This window comes from Brassica rapa, chromosome A07 (genome assembly GCF_000309985.2).
Source record: "Brassica rapa cultivar Chiifu-401-42 chromosome A07, CAAS_Brap_v3.01, whole genome shotgun sequence".
Lineage (NCBI taxonomy): Eukaryota > Viridiplantae > Streptophyta > Magnoliopsida > Brassicales > Brassicaceae > Brassica > Brassica rapa.
This window is the reverse complement of record NC_024801.2, coordinates 17,636,423-17,650,625: the sequence shown is the minus strand read 5'-3', so window position 1 is coordinate 17,650,625 and position 14,203 is coordinate 17,636,423. Positions and strand designations below refer to the sequence as shown.

The window sequence follows — 14,203 nt, the reverse complement described above, 5'->3', positions numbered from 1 at the left end:
TCTTTTACTGTCTTCTTCTCTTCCCCAACCTTTCCTTTACCTTAGGCTTCCACTATCTTCTCCAAGATCTCGTCATTGATCTTCTCATCAACAATCACCACTTCATCATCTATGTTGATGGCAACCCCCTCACCTAGTTTTTCAGCATCCTTGGTGAGGGTTCTAGGAGGCAACTGTTTACCACTCCTAAGGGTGATAGCTTTGGCCTCCTTGGGGTTTTGGTCAGACTTTCCAGGTAGAGATCCTTGCTGGCGATTCTGGTGAGTGTTCATGGAAGCAAACTGATTCTCTAAATTCCTGACTGTAGAAGCAAGATGTGAGAATTTGTTGTTGAGCTCATTGTAGCTCCCATCAATCTTGGTATGAAGGTTCTTCAACTCATAACCAACATGCTTCTCACTTCTAGTCTGAGACTCCAAGATTTGTTTCAGTAAGGTATCAGTGCTGCTCTCTTGAGGAGCAGAGGAACCAGACGAGGGATTTTGCTGAGGCTGATAGCTGCCTTGCTGATTGTTCCGAGGCTGATAACCACTCTGCTGGTTGTTGGAATAGGACTTCTGTTGGTAGTTGTTGTACTGAAAGTTGGGTTCTTTCTTGTACCAGCTACCATTGTTGTTGATGAAACACAGCTCTTCCTGACCTTCCAAACCCTCAACTTCATGGACAACAGCTGGTGTCTCTTGGTTTGGGTTGCCAACAAAGTGCAGCTGCTCTTGGGTAGCTTTATCAGCAAGGAGGATGTCTATCTTATCCTGTAGAGCTTTCAACTCCTTCCTCGTTTGCTTATCCTCAGTTCTACTGCTTCTGTCGTGGTCTCCACTGTAGACTGCATCACTCTTAACCATGTTGTCAACCAGCTCCTCTGCATCCTCCTCAGTTCTCCCCAAGAAGAACCCATTACTAGCTGTATCCAGTCTGGCTCTGTACTTAGGGAGAGCACCACGGTAGAATGTGCTCAGCAAGCTCTCCTTAGAGAAACCATGGTGTGGGCATTGAGCTTGATAGCCCTTGAATCTCTCCCAGGCTTCACTGAAACCTTCCAAGCCCTCCTGTTGAAAGCTGGAGATCTCGTTTCTCAGCTTAGCAGTTCTTGAAGTAGAGAAGAACTTCTCCAAGAATGCTTTCTTGCAGTCATCCCAAGTGGTAATGGAGTCGCTGGGTAGAGACTTCTCCCACTGACGTGCCTTATCCCCCAAAGAGAAAGGGAATAGCTTGAGCTTTAAGGCATCTTCGGACACACCATTGGTTTTTGACAGCCCACAGTAGCTGTCGAACCTGTCCAAGTGATCAAATGGATCCTCTAGAGCCAAGCCATGATACTTGTTGTTCTCAATCACGTTGAGGAGTCCTGATTTGATCTCAAAGTTGTTGGCTGCTACAGCTGGTGCTCGGATTCCCAATCTATGACCATGAATGTTGGGACGGTCGTAAGTGCCAATGGGGCGAGCTGCTCGCTGTTGGTTAGGTGGACCATTGTTGTTAGCGCCATTGACGCCTGCATCTTCTTGATGAACGTCTCCCATGTCAGTGTTCAGTCTCTGCAATTGAGCCTGATGTTCTTCTTCTCTTCTTTTTCTAGCACACTCTCTCTCTAAAGCTCTGATGTCTGCTGCTCTTGGAACTAGGTTTGATGGACCCCTGCTCCTCAAGTTCATACACCTGTAGATTAAAGGGAGGTGAAGAAAGAGAATCAGTAACAAAAGAAAATAAAAATGACTTAGTCTCAAGCAAGTGACTAAATCTCAATGTTTAAATCTACTCAGAATTTGGCAACGGCGCCAATTTGATGTTAGGAGTTTTCAAGGCTCCTAAAACAAATGTTGTAGTATAGAAGATTGTCGAACCAGTTCTGAGGGATATCAAAGCACTGAGAATGCAAGTACTCACTTAATCTAAGTGCAACCAATGATTTAGATGGGTTTTAAGCTATGACTAAAACTAAAAAGCAATAACAGAATGATACTTTCTTAACTAAGGGAAAAGAGAACTCATGGGCATAGGGATTAGACCTTGGGTGATCAAGTATCGAACTAAAGATGGCAAAAGATCAATCAAACTATCAACCTTAAGCCTAGACACAATTCTAAGCAAGCTCTATGTCTAGATGAATGCTCATTTGCTAACATATCTCAAACATCAAATGTCTTTGGTTGAATAATATGAAAGCAATCATTAATAACAAGTCTATTAGCTATCTTAGCATCTTTAACAACAAATGTCTTTGGCAAAGTATACTAAAAGCCTAGGAGAGTTGTCTCGGGCATTTCATCGAACACCTTTCGGGTGAGAAATGCCTAAGGATCAACTTTTGAGTGGCCAACTCAGAAGATGCATTATGATTACTCTACTAGCAAGGAAATATGAATGATCTACACTAAAACATCCTAGCTCTAACCTAATCACCCTTAATCTCCCTAACCCATGAATTCAAAAGGTGATTACTCACTAATCTCCATGATTCCTCTTAAACCCATATTAGATTTTAGATTAACCATGTAGAGAAATAGAAAAGAAATCAACAAGAACACAAGATGAAAGCAATGAAATCTGAATCAAAAGAGGTTTTTTACTAGTTCTTCTCTAGAAAAGAGATTATCTTCCTCCAATGGCTTACAAAGTACTTAACTTAGGTATAGAAAGTGTAAAACATCAAAACAAATGACCAAAAGGTCCCTGAAAAATCATAAGTTTCGTCCAAGCAAAACACGCGAAGGGACTTGATATCTTGCATATTTGCATTGTTTTATCCATTCATCCATGAGCATTTTCATCATATAGATTAGGATTCAGACATGTTTAGGTTGCATTTTGCATACATGAGTCTCTATTAGGTACTGGAGTACCACATAAGGTTATTTGGAGCTCAAAAGAGGTGAAAAGAGTGATCTTTGGACGAGCACAGCCGGAGCGACCTCTCGGAGCGACGGCATGAGGTCGCTGTGCACCACATCCCGGAGCGACTCATCCAGAGCGACTGCACAAGGTCGCTCGCGTTTTCACGTCTGGAGACACACATTTACACCTCGGAGCGACCTTCCAGAGCGACGTGCTGAAGTCGCTCCCGAAGCTCAGAGCGACCATACCAGAGCGACAGGGAGAAGTCGCTCGCGTTTTCATCACCCGGAGACGCGAGAACGAGCCCGGAGCGACCTCTCGCAGCGACACAGCGAGGTCGCTCCCGAAGCCTGGAGCGACTTGTCGGAGCGACGGGCTGAGGTCGCTCCGTGTTTTGTTTCTGCTCGAACTTGTGATTTCTCAAGGGCATTTTGGTCATTTCATTATGCACGTTTTTATTTTCTAAACCTATGTTTTATTACTCTGTAAGCCACCAGGAGGCACATCATCTTTGTTCTTAGAAAAACCACCAAAAACCTTTGGAAAGGGATCTTTTGAATGAATTGATCAGTTTATTATTGAGAATTCTGTGTTCTTATCTATTTCCTGTGTTTCTCTACATGACTAATCTGAAATCCAATATGGGTTTAAGAGGAATCATGGAGATTAGTGAGTAATCATCTTTTGAATTCATGGGTTAGGGAGATTAAGGGTGATTAGGTTAGAGCTAGGATGTTTTAGTGTAGATCATTCATATTTCCTTGCTAGTAGAGTAATCATAATGCATCTTCTGAGTTGGCCACTCAAAAGTTGATCCTTAGGCATTTCTCACCCGAAAGGTGTTCGATGAAATGCCCGAGACAACTCTCCTAGGCTTTTAGTATACTTTGCCAAAGACATTTGTTGTTAAAGATGCTAAGATAGCTAATAGACTTGTTATTAATGATTGCTTTCATATTATTCAACCAAAGACATTTGATGTTTGAGATATGTTAGCAAATGAGCATTCATCTAGACATAGAGCTTGCTTAGAATTGTGTCTAGGCTTAAGGTTGATAGTTTGATTGATCATTTGCCATCCTTAATTCGATACTTGATCACCCAAGGTCTAATCCCTATGCCCATGAGTTCTCTTTTCCCTTAGTTAAGAAAGTATCATTCTGTTATTGCATTCTAGTTTAGTAGTAGTTTAAAACCCATCTAAATCATTGGTTGCACTTAGATTAAGTGAGTACTTGCATTCTCAGTGCTTTGATATCCCTCAGAACTGGTTCGACAATCTTTTATACTACAACATTTGTCTTAGGAGCCTTGAAAACTCCTAACATCAAATTGGCGCCGTTGCCAAATTCTGAGTAGATTTAAACATTGAGATTTAGTCACTTGCTTGAGACTAAGTCATTTTTATTTTCTTTTGTTACTGATTCTTCTTCACCTCCCTTTAATCTACAGGTGTATGCACTTGAGGAGCAGGGGTCCATCAAACCTAGTTCCAAGAGCTGCAGATATCAGAGCTTTAGAGAGAGAGTGTGCTAGAAAGAGAAGAGAAGAAGAGCAACAGGCTCACTTGCAGAGATTGGATACTGATATGGGAGACATACCTCAAAACCAACAGCGAGCAGCGCGACCTATTGGCACTTATGACCGCCCCAACATTCATGGTCATAGATTGGGAATCCGAGCACCAGCTGTAGCAGCCAACAACTTTGAGATCAAATCAGGACTCCTCAATGTGATCGAGAACAACAAGTATCATGGCTTGGCTCTAGAGGATCCATTTGATCACTTGGACAGGTTCGACAGCTACTGTGGGTTGTCAAAAACCAATGGTGTGTCCGAAGATGCCTTAAAGCTCAAGCTATTCCCTTTCTCTTTGGGGGATAAAGCACGTCAGTGGGAGAAGTCTCTACCCAGCGACTCCATTACCACTTGGGATGACTGCAAGAAAGCATTCTTGGAGAAGTTCTTCTCTACTTCAAGAACTGCTAAGCTGAGAAACGAGATCTCGAGCTTTCAACAGAAGGGCTTGGAAGGTTTCAGTGAAGCCTGGGAGAGATTCAAGGGCTATCAAGCTCAATGCCCACACCATGGTTTCTCTAAGGAGAGCTTGCTGAGCACATTCTACCGTGGTGCTCTCCCTAAGTACAGAGCCAGACTGGATACAGCTAGTAATGGGTTCTTCTTGGGGAGAACTGAGGAGGATGCAGAGGAGCTGGTTGACAACATGGTTAAGAGCGATGCAGTCTACAGTGGAGACCACGACAGAAGCAGTAGAACTGAGGATAAGCAAACGAGGAAGGAGTTGAAAGCTCTACAGGATAAGATAAACATCCTCCTTGCTGATAAAGCTACCCAAGAGCAGCTGCACTTTGTCGGTAACCCAAGCCAAGAGACACCAGCTATTGTCCATGAAGTTGAGGGTTTGGAAGGTCAGGAAGAGCTGTGTTTCATCAACAACAATGGTAGCTGGTACAAGAAAGAACCCAACTTTCAGTACAACAACTACCAACAGAAGTCCTATTCCAACAACCAGCAGAGTAGCTATCCGCCAAGAAACAACCAGCAAAGCAGCTATCAGCCTCAGCAAAACCCCTCGTCTGGTTCCTCTGCTCCTCAAGAGAGCAGCACTGATACCTTACTGAAGCAAATCTTGGAGTCTCAGACTAGAAGTGAGAAGCAAGTTGGTTATGAGTTGAAGAACCTTCATTCCAAGATTGATGGGAGCTACAATGAGCTCAACAACAAATTCTCACACCTTGCTTCTACAGTCAGGAATTTAGAGAATCAGTTTGCTTCCATGAACACTCACCAGAATCGCCAGCAAGGATCTCTACCTGGAAAGTCTGACCAAAACCCCAAGGAGGCCAAAGCTATCACCCTTAGGAGTGGTAAACAGTTGCCTCCTAGAACCCTCACCAAGGATGCTGAGAAACTAGGTGAGGGGGTTGCCATCAACATAGATGATGAAGTGGTGATTGTTGATGAGAAGATCAATGACGAGATCTTGGAGAAGATAGTGGAAGCCAAAGGTAAAGGAAAGGTTGGGAAGAGAAGAAGACAGTAAAAGATGGTGAAGTTGTAACTCGAGCAAGTGAAAGTTCTTTTGTTCCTCCTCCCTATGAACCCAAACTTCCATTCCCTGGTAGATTCAAGAAGCAGCTGCTAGAGAAGTACAAGGCTCTGTTTGAGAAGCAAATGAGTGAAGCTCAGGTTGCAATGCCCATCATCGATGCTTTCATGTTGATTCCTCAATACAACAATTTCCTGAAAGATGTTGTAGCTGCAAAGAAGAAGGAGATGGAAAGCATGATGACTCTTACCCATGAGTGCAATGCCATCATCCAGAGGCTTGATGTTCCAGAGAAATTAGAGGATCCAGGAAGCTTCACACTACCTTGTGCTCTTGGACCTATGGTATTTGAGAAAAGTCTCTGCGATTTGGGAGCTAGTGTCAGCTTGATGCCTTTGTCTGTTGCAAAGAAGCTTGGATTCACTCAGTACAAGAAGTGTAGACTCTCTCTGGTGTTAGCTGATCGTTCAGTGAAGTATCCTGTGGGCATCTTAGAGGACCTCCCTGTGAAGATTGGACGGTATGAGATCCCTACAGATTTTGTGGTGCTTGAGATGGGTGAGGAGGCTCAAGACCCATTGATTCTAGGAAGGCCATTCTTAGCTACAGCAGGAGCTATTGTTAATGTGAAGGAAGGCACGATTGATCTCCATTTGGGTAAAGAGAACATCCTCCACTTTGACATCAAGAGGAAAATGAGGAAACCAACTGTGTTCGGGCAAGCCTTCTACATTGAAGAGATGGACACCCCTGCTGATGAGCACCTTGAAGAGTTACCACCTGAGGACGACGAGGAGGGAGCATCTCCCTCTACTCATTCCCTATAGAAGGTAACCCACCACACTCCCTTGTATATACCATTTCATTTCTGCATATTAGTCTTCTTTTCGGTATCTCTCTCTCTACTTGACGACACAGAGACTGTGTCACTCAAGTTTGGGGGAGGTACCAAGTATTTGATCATGTTTGCTTTGATGTTGTTTCATTGAGTCATGCATGGCATACCTATTTGCATAGATAAAAAAAAAAAAAAAAAAAAAATCAATCATTTAGTTTGCATCATTTGCATTTCTAGGAGAGTCTAGAGCATATAGGTTGCATTCACATGCATTGGGAGCAATGATTTTAAATGCCTTGTAAAGAACACTACGTTGCACCTGAGTAGCTTTTGCACCTCTCAAAAAGACTTGTATGTTTCGAGCCTTGAAAACTCTTCCTGAAACTTGTTGATTGCTGAAACTCAGTCTTTGAAGCCAACTACAACCTTATTTGAACTGAACGAACTTAATGCTTCTTGCTCATGGTCCCTTGTGTACTGAGTCATGGCTATACACACTGGAGTTGTCACATCTTTTATGCCAATCTTTTTGACAAACTCTAGTGGTAGACCACTCCCAAAACCTTTCCTTCCTTTTAAGCTTTCATTGTTTGATGAGTGAGGCCTTCTTCGGAAAGTCTTACATGCGCATAATGTTGAGAGTATCGGGAACGACAATGCTTGATCTTCATTTTTGCTAGATTGGACACTCTTTTGTCTAGCTATAGGTGGGAGGGTGAGTGTTGTGATCATGATTTGGGAGAAATGAAAAATAAAAAGGATAGACTCTTTGTGCTTAAGTGAATTGATTTTCTGGGATAAGTAGAGAACCTCTAGCTCTAGTTTTGAAAAGTCTTGGCCCCCAACCTAAAAAAAAAAAAAAATATATATAAAAAAAAAAAAAAAAATCGAAAAAAAAAAAAAAAGAAAGAAAAGGGGGCTAGCAAAGTTGTTAGGAGCTAAGAAATGTTTTGAGGTTGTAGAAAAATCCCTTGTAGATTTCAAAAAGAAAGAGTTAAAGTTCTTAAGATCTTTTGGTGAGAGATGTGAGTTGGGTTTGACATTTGGGAATGATTGTGTAATGATATGTTTGGGAAAAGGGTAGAACAATGGAGATTGAGCATTGTATGCATGAGTTGGTCCCTTTCTTAGATATATTATGTGCAATGTCAAGGCTACTTGTTTTGAGAGTAAACCACCTTAAAGATCATATGTTTTGAACCTCTTGAATCACTTGAATAAAAGCCTTCCCTTACCCAACCAAATGACTTGGACCAACTGACCATTTGCAAGAATTCACCTGATGTTTTGTGCTTAATGAATGTGAGAGTTGGTTGATTTGAATGTGTGGATGCTTGATGATGAGTGTAAGAACAAAAAGAGTTAAGATAGGCCTAGAGAAGCTAGAGTGTAATAAGAGAGTGTGCTAGTTGTGTTTCTTTTGGCTATGTGCTCCCTCCTTCAACCTCTCTCCCTATGAGTTCTAGAAAGTTCACTTGTGGACAAGTAAAAGAACAAGTTTGGGGGAGTTGATATCTTGCATATTTGCATTGTTTTATCCATTCATCCATGAGCATTTTCATCATATAGATTAGGATTCAGACATGTTTAGGTTGCATTTTGCATACATGAGTCTCTATTAGGTACTGGAGTACCACATAAGGTTATTTGGAGCTCAAAAGAGGTGAAAAGAGTGATCTTTGGACGAGCACAGCCGGAGCGACCTCTCGGAGCGACGGCATGAGGTCGCTGTGCACCACATCCCGGAGCGACTCATCCAGAGCGACTGCACAAGGTCGCTCGCGTTTTCACGTCTGGAGACACACATTTACACCTCGGAGCGACCTTCCAGAGCGACGTGCTGAAGTCGCTCCCGAAGCTCAGAGCGACCATACCAGAGCGACAGGGAGAAGTCGCTCGCGTTTTCATCACCCGGAGACGCGAGAACGAGCCCGGAGCGACCTCTCGCAGCGACACAGCGAGGTCGCTCCCGAAGCCTGGAGCGACTTGTCGGAGCGACGGGCTGAGGTCGCTCCGTGTTTTGTTTCTGCTCGAACTTGTGATTTCTCAAGGGCATTTTGGTCATTTCATTATGCACGTTTTTATTTTCTAAACCTATGTTTTATTACTCTGTAAGCCACCAGGAGGCACATCATCTTTGTTCTTAGAAAAACCACCAAAAACCTTTGGAAAGGGATCTTTTTGAATGAATTGATCAGTTTATTATTGAGAATTCTGTGTTCTTATCTATTTCCTGTGTTTCTCTACATGATTAATCTGAAATCCAATATGGGTTTAAGAGGAATCATGGAGATTAGTGAGTAATCATCTTTTGAATTCATGGGTTAGGGAGATTAAGGGTGATTAGGTTAGAGCTAGGATGTTTTAGTGTAGATCATTCATATTTCCTTGCTAGTAGAGTAATCATAATGCATCTTCTGAGTTGGCCACTCAAAAGTTGATCCTTAGGCATTTCTCACCCGAAAGGTGTTCGATGAAATGCCCGAGACAACTCTCCTAGGCTTTTAGTATACTTTGCCAAAGACATTTGTTGTTAAAGATGCTAAGATAGCTAATAGACTTGTTATTAATGATTGCTTTCATATTATTCAACCAAAGACATTTGATGTTTGAGATATGTTAGCAAATGAGCATTCATCTAGACATAGAGCTTGCTTAGAATTGTGTCTAGGCTTAAGGTTGATAGTTTGATTGATCATTTGCCATCCTTAATTCGATACTTGATCACTCAAGGTCTAATCCCTATGCCCATGAGTTCTCTTTTCCCTTAGTTAAGAAAGTATCATTCTGTTATTGCATTCTAGTTTAGTAGTAGTTTAAAACCCATCTAAATCATTGGTTGCACTTAGATTAAGTGAGTACTTGCATTCTCAGTGCTTTGATATCCCTCAGAACTGGTTCGACAATCTTTTATACTACAACATTTGTCTTAGGAGCCTTGAAAACTCCTAACATCAGGACTTCGTGGTGTAGCTCCGAGACGTAGCTCTGGGTTGGGAGCTACCTTATGGTGTCGCTCTGGAAGGTCCCTCCAGGCCTATGTTTTGGCCTCCAAAATGATTAAAAGGCGAGTGACGTAGGGGTGTAGCTCTGGAAGGTCGCTCTGGGTTGGGAGCTACCTTATGGTGTCGCTCTGGAAGGTCACTCTGCGATACTCGACCAGGATGGATATGCCTCTAGTAAATTGATCATAACTCCTTCATTACATCTCCAAATGACTTGAAACCACTTCCATTAGAAAGCTAACTCAATTTTCTGTGTCTCCACAAAATCTTAGCAACAGAATATTTCTCTAAAGGCTCCATCCATGCTCATCTTTCACCCCCTTTTGGATCATAATGCTCCCAAACATCTCAAATCACTCCATGGCACACTCCAGCACCTAATAAGGACAATGAATGCAAAATGCAACCTAGACATGGCTAAATCCTAATCTATATGATAAAAATGCTCATGGATGAATGGATAAAACAATGTAAATATGCAAGATATCACTCTACAATAGATGAATGCTATATTTTCTTCTAAAAAAAAGAATGCTATATTTTTTTTTGTAGCGACGAATATAACATTCTTTACTTGTAGAAAATAATATAGTATTTTTTTATTATAGAATAACACAATGAAACAAAAACATATCTCTATTTTTTCTTCTATAATAGAAAACTTTAAAATTTAGGTGGTTGAAGATCTTAGATTTAAAATTCTGTTTTCAAAAATATAATTTGCCTGTTTAAGTTATACATTATGTTATTACCATTTTCATCTATATATTCTCTTAACATTCAAAATTTTCATCTATACGTTCTTTTAACATTCAAAATATTGTATAACAAAAGTTTAGTATCTTAAGTAAGTTGTAAAAAATTACAAAATGGAGGTGTCCATTGTTTCAAAAATTACTAAATGTTTAATGCGTGGTAATCCAAATATTTAAATAGTGCGAATGTAAATTTAGTTGTTTAAATGAGGCCATCTATAAAATTTTACACGATCATTTGTAAATTTAATTGATACATTGCTTTATAACACAACAAAATAGTATGTATATATATACTAAGTATATAATAAAGTAAATATGATAATATACAATGGTTTCCAAAGGCTAAAGTTGAATTTTAAATAGTTTAATAAATTAGTATGAATTACAATAAACTATTAATCACATTAAATCTCAGAGTGAAGATAGTTTTCAAATCACATTCAATTTAAAGAACAATATATGATTATTTTGGCAGCATATATATTTCTGAAATTAATTAGTATTTATAAATGTATTTATAACTAAAAACATATAAAAGTACAAAATAATTAAGTTTGTCATTTAATAATATAGCATATGTCTTATAAAAATTTAGGTTTTTATAAAATTGTCTACATTCACTCAATTAAAAACCATATAATTTACTAAATAATTGATGCTGTCTACAGATTTGTTTTTTTTTAAGAAATGTCTACATATTTCTAAGCTTTATTGCTGTCTAAAGAAGCACTTAACATATTTTATAGAACACTGTTTCTATTTTTGGGAGTAGTTGGTTGGGTTGTTACTGTAAAAATTTAGCTGAATTTGTGTTGTAAGTGTATTAGTTGTAATTCTACAGCCGATATTTTAGCAATAAATTTAGCGGATTTTATAGAACATTAGTTCTATTTTTGCCAAAATTTTAGTTGTAGTTATGATAATTGTAGCTACAAATTATTGGATGTACTTTAAAAACAAACCAGGATTGGATAAAATGTGTTGAAGCTGTAAGAAACTTTTATGTTATTAAAAATAACAATTTATAAAATTTATCCAAAATAAAATAAAAACCATCTAAAAAATAAATTAAAGAAAAACCACTATCTAAATAATATTAATTTTTTTTACGAGAATTCCAAAAATTCATTGCAATCTCATCTCACAAGCCTTCCATATTGTCGAGAACAACCATTGAACATCTTCATGGTCTCCAATCTTCTCATCTAATGTTGTTTGATGTCTGCCACCTTGCTCCCAATTTGTTTCAAAATCAGGATCTGGTATACTTGATTTTCGTACAAAGTTATGCAGTTTCATTATTGTTGCCACAAGTTTTCTTGTCGTTTGAATGTTATATTTTACTCGATCTTGCATTATTTTCTATTTTTCTTTCCACACTCCAGAAGTTCTTTCAATAACACATCAAATCGAAGAGTGAATATGATTAAACTTTTCTTTGTACTTGATGGGTGGTGCTTATGGTACAAGATTATCTATATGGTGCTACCACGACGTAGAGCATATTTCGAATCAACAAGATAGTATTTATCTAAGTGGATGCAGAAAAAATAGTATCACTTTTTTCAACTAATGAAAGAACCTATGCATCATGATCAGACCCAAGCACACCAACATATACATACAGTGAACAACATATCTAAGTTGCATATTCCCATAATGTTCATGCTGCATTGGTTTTGATCTGTTGAAATTGTGGTTTTATGTTTTTTTTTTCTATAAGATATAGGGTTTGATGGGTTGAACTTTGTAACTGATTAACTTTCGTGTAGTGATTTTCGTTTAATGAATTAAGTGTGGTTGGGAAAAAAAACACTTGATTAAAATACTTATAAACTTTATACAAAACTGAAAATAAATGAAAACTTAACTGTTTTCTTCTCTGCCCACGTATATTTTTATTCATTTTGTTAATAAACCACAATTTTAATTGCTTCAGAAATTACATGGAACTTTGTAAAATAATAGAGATTCTTCTGAAATGTATTAAGAATCATCCAAACGACCTGGGGAGACAAAATGCCAAGAATTCCTCTGATCGAAATGGTTGAGACAATTGTCATATTCTTAGAACACAAGAAGTACACCTGTACATGAATTATGTGGATACTTGATTATATGATCACATGTAAGTATGTGAACTAGGCTTCAAAGACCGCAGGTTGCACATAAAATGGTTTTGGAATCTATTTCAAATACTTTAGCTTACAAATGAAATACATTAGAGATCAATATATACGTTCCAAAAAACATTAACCATGTATTATTATCATATAAGCTCAAATGAAAACTTGCAGTCACATTTCAGGAAGAAACATGGCTACTGTTTCGACACATCTTGAGATAGACAAAAGACTTTATTAAATATCAGAAGACAGGTGACATTGTTTACTCAAGACAAAGGCGCTACCAAACTTGGCTGGTTGACATGTCAAAATATATGAAACCAGAGAACAAAACTTAGGTTTACTTAGGTTTACTTCGTATGGTGAATCTTTGAATTTACTTCATTTTCTTGGACCAATCAAAAGTGCTAGGCATATTATTAAATAAAAATATTAAATTTTTGAAAAATAGTTGAAAACTAATGACGTTAATTTTAGCGATGCTAACACCACCGACTAAACCTTAAATCTTAAATCTTCAACCATAGACCCTGAATCATAAACCCAAACTCTATATCCTAAATTCAAACCATATATCCTAAATCCAAATCTTAAACCCTAAACCTAAACTGTATATCCTAAACCCAAATCTTAGACCATAAATCCAAACCGTAAATCTTAAACCCAAATCATATACCCTCAACTTAAATCCTAGACCTTAAATCCAAACCATAAATCTCAAACCCAAATTCTAAACCTAGACGCTATAGAGTTATGGTTTACGGTTTGGGCGGTTTACGGTTTGGGTTTAGGGTCTAGGATTAGGATTTGGATAAGTGGTTTAACGAAATATTGATTTTGGTCTTCAAATTTTGAAAAGCTCTTTTATATAAGCTTCGTAGCCTTAAGTTATAAAAAGATAATCTTAAAAATAGACGGATTCTGGAGAACTAAGCAACACGGGTTTGAAAACACTTCATTATATTTCAGTTTGTGGCCGTACAGATATAAAATCATGTTTCAGTCTCATTAGAATATCTGGAAAGATGGTCTATATATGGCATCTTTAATTGGAGATTGATCTGAGCCTTTCGATATGTGCGGGATATTCCATGTTAATTAAAAAATAACCTAAAACGATCAAACGTTTAAATTTTCTTGTTTTATATTTAAAAAAATCGGAGATTTCTAAGTCCCTCCACATTGTAATTGCATTAGGTGATTTGTAGTGCAGCTGTGTTGGCAGTTTGGAAACTATAGCTGAGTCGGCTAGCAACAGATAACTAAGAAGTCAAAATGAAGTTTATTAGGCAGAAGCAGCTAAGGAGCTAGTGATTATGGACTGGTCTATTATCTTGGTTTGAGCACTTCTAGTTAACAAAGTCTCTTTTATGGTGTATTTCTATATTAAACACATAACTTTCAGGATAACATTCAAACACTGTATTATATGGTGCAGATCAGCTATTCTACCGAAACTTTAAGAAATGGTACTTAAACTAAAAGGGCACTGGGAAAACTGAAAAAAAAAATCATTTCTTACAAATGTCCCAAAGTCTTATGTTGAAAACATTGGGTCCGGTGTTGTACCT

At 38.5% G+C, this 14,203-nt stretch overlaps 2 non-coding genes across 2 annotated transcripts; one reads left to right on the top strand and one right to left on the bottom strand.

Moving 5' to 3' along the window:
- The first annotated feature begins 975 nt into the window (after positions 1–975).
- Positions 976–1,082, top strand: LOC117127068. The gene has a single exon (XR_004449826.1). It is a non-coding gene; the product is annotated as a small nucleolar RNA R71 (small nucleolar RNA).
- Positions 1,083–4,822: 3,740 nt separating this feature from the next.
- On the bottom strand, positions 4,823–4,929 carry LOC117127067. Its single transcript, XR_004449825.1, has one exon. It is a non-coding gene; the product is annotated as a small nucleolar RNA R71 (small nucleolar RNA).
- Positions 4,930–14,203: the final 9,274 nt, after the last annotated feature.